Raw genomic sequence first — 6,628 nt, forward strand, 5'->3', positions numbered from 1 at the left:
TAATCTGCCCAATAGAGAGTCTCAGGCTCTGGACAAAATTGTAAAGCATACCTTTGCATCAGGGACCTTTGCAATCAGGCCTCTGAACTATATGGCACATTTTACCAGGTTTCAAAGAGACAATCTCTGAGCTCTCTGAAACTTTGGCTGGTGCTGTGTCTGATGAGGTCCGTGACAATGTGGCCTCTCAATTAGCCACCATTGAATCTATTTCTAACTCCTCCATACGTCTCATTTCTCACACATCAGAAGGAGCAGCTACAGCAGCATGTCCAGTCGTTGTTCTGAGATGACTTGCCTGGATGCACTTGTGTGAGTTCGCGGAACCCTTCAAGGCTTCCTTTATCAACGTTCCAATTGAAGCCTTTTCGTTGTTTGGTCCCAAAGTTAAAAGCACACTGGCTAGATGTGAACAGGACAGTAAGACCCTTTCTGCCATGGGTGTCCGTTATTCTTCCCCTCAACGGGCTTTCTCTAGAAACCAAAAAAGAGTGGGAAGATATGGCACAAAAAATCTCAGGGCTCCTTCTGTGACTCACAGGCCAATTTTTCCCCTAGAGGCAGAGGGGGAAATTCTCAGGGAAGACGCCCCTTTCGGGTCAGAAGAGGTCCGCGTAACCAGGGTTCCTTTTACTGGCCAACCCTACCAGTGCTCCTGAGGAACGGCCCAACTGCTTTCCTCTGGAAGTGGTTGGGGTTGTTTCTCTTTATACCCTTCTGTCTGGCTAACCGTCACAACCGATTCCTGGGTACAAAAGATAATAACCAAAGGTTACCATATCCCGTTCGATCTTTATCCCGCCACCTAAAGGAAATTACCCGATGTGCCACCCAGTCAAAGGGTACAGGCAGCATTAGAGATTGCAAAGCCGCTAAGCAAAAGAGTCATCCAAACAGTCCCACCAGACCAGATAGGATCCAGATTCTACTCAAGACTATTTTTGGTGCCAAAAAAGACCGGGGATTGGAGACCAATTTTGGATCTCAGTGTTGTTGTTGTTGAGTCTTTCAGCTTTTCACGGTTAGGGGTCGCCACAGCAGAACTCCAGTCCACTAATGACTGTCAGTAGATTTTTACGTGCCGAGTTGCCGGCCCTGACGCACAACCTTCAATGAAGGTATGGCCATTCACGCATGTCTCCACACAGAAGACGCTCTAGCTGAGAATAGAACAGAACAACGTCTTACTGTGAGGCGACAACACTACTGCAGCACCACCACCTTGGATCTCAGTGTATTAAACAAATTTGTAAAGGTACAGAAATTCCGGATGGTCACTATACAGTCTATCCTCCCACGTTTGTAAAAAGACGACTGGATGTGCTCTACAGATCTTCAAGACGTGTACTACCACATAAAAGTGGACAAACAGTCAAGGAGATTCCTTCACTTCCATGCGGGAACCAGTCATTATCAGTTCCGAGTACTGCCCTTTGGACTCTCTACAGCCCCCAGAGTGTTCACAAAGTGCATGGCAGTCGTGTCAGCGTTCCGACAACTACAGGGATTCCAGGTTTTTCCATACTTAGACGACTGGCTCATCACCGCCTCCACCGGTCATCTATTAGAAAAAGCCCTGGCTTTCTCTCTTCACACCGCAGAAAGGCTAGGCATAACCATAAATTGGCAAAAATCCAATCTCACCCAGTCTCAATCCAGAGAGTTCAGAGGGGTCCTTCTGAACACAAAGAACTGCAGAGCATACATTCCGGAGCATAGATTCAAAGATTGAGACAACAATTGATTCCAATCCTCTCAAAGGAGAAATCCTCAGCTCACTCGGTTCTACACCTGTTGGTTCCATGGCAGCCTCCATTACAATTGTTCCCCTGGACAGGTATCACATGAGGCTTCTACAGTGGTTACAACTCACTCAGTGGTACCCCTTTCAGCTCCCTCCTTCAGCCAAGATTCAGATAACTCATAGGTGCAAGCAGGACTTAAATTGGTGGTGGTCTCAGAATCCGCTTCTCCCCCCAACAGCCCACGACCACGGACGCCTCCCTGATGGGGTGGGGGGGGGGGCCTAGTTCAGGAAAAGATTGTCCAAGGTATGTGGTCCGAAATGGAGGCCCATCTGCATCTAAATGTTCTGGAGTTAAGGGCTGTGCTTCTGGCGCTGCAAGCATTTCATCCCCTGTTGCCATCTGGGACCATTGAGATTCAATCAGACAACATGGCAGTGGTCTGGTACATCAACAAAGCAAGGCGGAATGAAGTCTTATCCCCATTGCCAAGAGGCCATAAGATTATGGCAATGGGAGATGGCTACCAACCGCTTTCTTCTAGCAACGCACATTCCCGGGAGTTCCAACGTGATAGCAGACAGACTCAGCAGGTGCATTCTTCAACCTCACGAGTGATCCCTGAATCCCTTGATAGCGGCAGAGATTTTCAACCGCTGGGGTCTTCCTTGCTGTGACCTCTTTGCTTCCCCAACCAACTACAAATGCAGCAATTTTTTCACCCAGATTCCCCCTCGGGGACAGTCACCCAGGGACGCTCTAGTCCACGATTGGCCCTTGGGTCTACTTTATGCATTTCCTCCTCTTCCCCTCATTCCCCAGGTCCTGAAGAAAGCCCGCCAGTTGAAGAGCAAATTAATCCTCATAGCGCCATTGTGGCCTTGTCAGATTTGGTTCCCCTTCCTGTGGCCTCACCTGCTAGATCAACCGTGGACTCTCGATCTAACCCCAGACTTGATCTCCCATCTGCAGAACCTGATTCACCCCAACCTAAGCAGCCTAAAGCTCACAGCTTGGCTCCTCCACTTCCAGTGATTGCTAGGCAGAATGATCGATCCTTACCTGTACGTGACATCCTCATTAGATCTCATAAGCAGTCTACCAGAAATACATACCTCAGCAAGTGGAAGAGGTTTACTATCTGGCTAAAAGAAAAACAGATAGATCCTTTCTCAGCACCAATGCCCGTAGTGCTAGAATATCTGTGATTTATTCCAGTCCGGTCTTTCTGCTTCCACGATCAGAGTTCACTTGGCCTCCATTTCTAATTTCCGCAATGGGGTCCAGGATTCTTCTCTCATGTCTCACAAAATATGCAGGACCTTCATAAAAGGAGTTTTTCATCTAAAACCTCCCTTTAGAGAACCCACTCAACCATGGGATTTGGCTTTAGTCTTACAAGCTTTGACAACGTCACCCTGCGAACCAGCTTCTTCTTGCGACTTCAAATACTTGTCCTGGAAGACTTTATTCTTAGTTGCCATTACTTCTGCCAGACGTATTTCTGAACTTCAAGCCTTGTGCATCAAGAAGCCATATCTGACCTTTCATAAGGATAGAGTGTCATTGAGAACTAATCCTACCTTTTTGCCCAAAGTGATTTCTGACATGTCCATTAACCAAACCATTGAATTGCAAGTTTTCTTTCCCGATCATTCAAGCACAGGAAAGTACTGCCTACATACCCTAGACATTCACAGACAACTTTGTTTCTACTTGGACAGAACTAAAGCTTCTCGCAAGTCAGATCAGCTTTTTTTGGCTTTTTCTGGACCTAGATTAGGATGTGCTGTTTCCAAGATCATATTGGCTAAGTGGTTGAAAGACTGCGTGACCTTTATTTACAGCAAGCATAATGTTCAGTTAACCACCACTGTCAAGGCTCATTCTATTCGGTCAGTAGCAACCTCAGCTGCTTTCCTTGCTAGAGTTTCTTTACATGACATTTCTGCAGCTGCTACATGGGCTAGACCAGATACCGTCATCAGCCATTACAAATTAGATCTGGCTTCCAGGGGAAGAGCATCATTTGGCTCTATGGTGCTCAGGAACGTCCTTCCATGAGGGCCTCCCAAGAAATTAGGTAGCTGGGGACTCTGCCCCATGCGTAAGGAATGAACGAGGATTAACATCATAAGATAAATAAGTTATGTCTTACCATAATGTTCCATCTGTAATGTTGATCCTCGTTCAGTCATTATGACCCTCCCTCCATCCCCCTCCTGAGGCTTATAGTGGATCTCACCTTCCGATTCAGATAGGTCAGTTGACCAGAGGTAGCCTCTACCTTTTTTTGACTTGCAAACTCAATCTGAGGTAACAGGGAGAGGGGAATTATGGGTAAGAGTTTAGCTCGAGAGTTTGTGGCTGACGTGAGTTTGGAAAATGGCCAGCTCGGTTCCGAGGTCGGAACCGATACCCATGCGTAATGACTGAACGAGGATCAACATCACAGATGGAACTTTATGGTAAGACATAACTTCTTTTTTTACACCTATAGATGTGTTTTGAAAACCAAAACATACATGTCCAGACCAAGTACACCTAGTTAACAAAAACAGTAAGCAAACAAGTAACATACTGTCTTGTGTTCTTAAAGACTGCATGTGATAACAAGATTGCATACATCCCAAACAGCTACCAGCTTACAAAGCAGTAAAACAAATAAGTACATTAAAACTTTTAGCCACTGATTTTTTTTTTTTTTTTTTTTTACTGCTTGGTCAGATTCTTAGGCTTGTATTAAGTGCACAGAGCATGTGCAGCAAGCTTGAACAGTTTAATTTCAAAGCTTCAACATGTCATTCAACATACAAAAACAATTTTAGGCTAGAAATACAAATTAAACCAAGTTTAAGGTAGGTCTGAAACCATTCAAGAAGTATTACAATTTAACTGTCAATGCTGTTATAGCCAGGAGGGAATTCCTGTTTTATCTCTGCGACTCCTTTTCCCTGTGTAATATGCAGGGCTGAACTTGCATGAAATGGCACCTCCAATGAAGGGGTTCCATGGAACCCTTTCTCACTGCTCAGCCATGCATATCCTCTGGTGCTCCCCCCCATTTCCCTCATTCTAGCTTCTGCATATTATGCGGACTGTTTTCCATCTCTTCTCACATTTTCTCTGACTCTTCACTTTCTATCTGCATCCATTCAACATAATCTAACTGGCAAATATTACATTTTAAACTGTCGAGGAAATAAATAAATTAGGCTTCGGGATCCCATGAGGGGTCCAGATGCTCTGATGTGCATTATAAAGTTTTTGTTTGTTTTTTAAACAACCTTTTTTATCCAATTATGGCTTCAACAAAAATCATGACTAGGGAAAGAAATTCAGTCTTACTCTTCAAATTTGTTTTCTCTTGCATCCTTTCAAAACATCCTGATTGGCCAAAACTGCAGTGTAATAAATATAGACTAGTTAAGTGACTAAATCAGGAATCTGGAGGACACTAGGATGCCAGAAGTTGTGCTGCTATACATGCTTCAAGGTGCATTTTAGAGATTTTTCCAAGTTTTTGATCCAGTCATGGCTTAAACAAAAACCATGAGTAAGGAAAGAAATTCAATCTCATTTTTTTTCTTTCAAGGGAGAAATAACTTGTGCCTCGCAAAATAGCAGTTCACAATAAGCTGAGAAGACAAATGATTGTAACGAAACATAAATCATATCTGGGAATAGTGCCTGCTACCCCCCCCCCCAACACACACACAAAAGAAAGAGAGAAAAAGAGAGAGAGAGGCAGCTTCTGTTGATATTTGTGGTATTAGACTGAAGTCAAATCACAAACTGTAACAGACATTTACAGTATTTGTTGTAAAACATACTTAAACTATGCCCCCTTACCTCTACCCCAAAAGAGAGCCACTTTGTGTGTGTCACTCTGACGTCAGACTGGGTCGAAACTGAAAGAAGAAAGAACACAGTCTTCTTCTTTCGGCTTTTTCCTTGTTAGGGGTCGCCACAGCGGATCACCTGTCCGCTCATAATTGGCAGTGGAGTTTTACGGTGTTGAGTTGCCAGCCCGGGACCCAACCTTCCAAGGAAGGCACACACACTCATGCCTAGGGCCAATTTAGAGTATCCAATCCACCTACAGCATGTCTTTGGGATGTGGGAGGAAATGGAGCACCCGGAGAAAACCCACGCGACCACAGGGAGGACATGCAGACTCCACACAGAAGGTACCCCAGCAGAGGATCGAAGCGGAGAACCTCTTGCTGTGAGGAGGCAAAGCTAGCCGCTGCACCACCGCGGCCGCACAAGAAAGAGAACACAGTAAGATATTTAAACCTGTTGATGTCAAACAAACAGCATACCTCAGTCTTTAACCTCTACCCCCTCCCAAAAAATAGCCACTTATATACACATACAATTGTGGAAAATGAGAAAAATAATGATTCCAGTAATGTAATCCAACTTGTTGCTCTTAAAAAGAACACTGTCCCTATCGTGACCTGGGCATACCTCTGAGGTCTGTGAGAAAAGTTAAAGAAATAATGATTACACCATCTCCAGCTACCAACACAAGCTACAGAAACCATCTGAGCATACCTCGGTGCCAGGTTCAGTTATGCATGTGCCAGGCAATACTGTGTGCCCATATACAAAAATGGGTAATATTTTTGCACACACACACACACACACACACACACACACACACACACAGGCTGCATGTTTATCTACAGGAAAATATGAAGAATGTGAAATCACCCACAGCATGTGTGTGTGGGGTGCTAAAGAAAACCGGAGCTTATACATAAACCTACATATAGACAGGGAGGGTATGCAAACTCCACACATAAGAAGCCACAGCCAAAAACTTAATCTAAGCCAAGCCCTGTGAAATGGCAATCATATACATTGCACCACTATGC

The sequence above is a fragment of the Protopterus annectens genome, chromosome 3.part1, assembly GCF_019279795.1.
Source record: "Protopterus annectens isolate FY-2018-M chromosome 3.part1, PAN1.0, whole genome shotgun sequence".
Taxonomy (NCBI): domain Eukaryota; kingdom Metazoa; phylum Chordata; order Ceratodontiformes; family Protopteridae; genus Protopterus; species Protopterus annectens.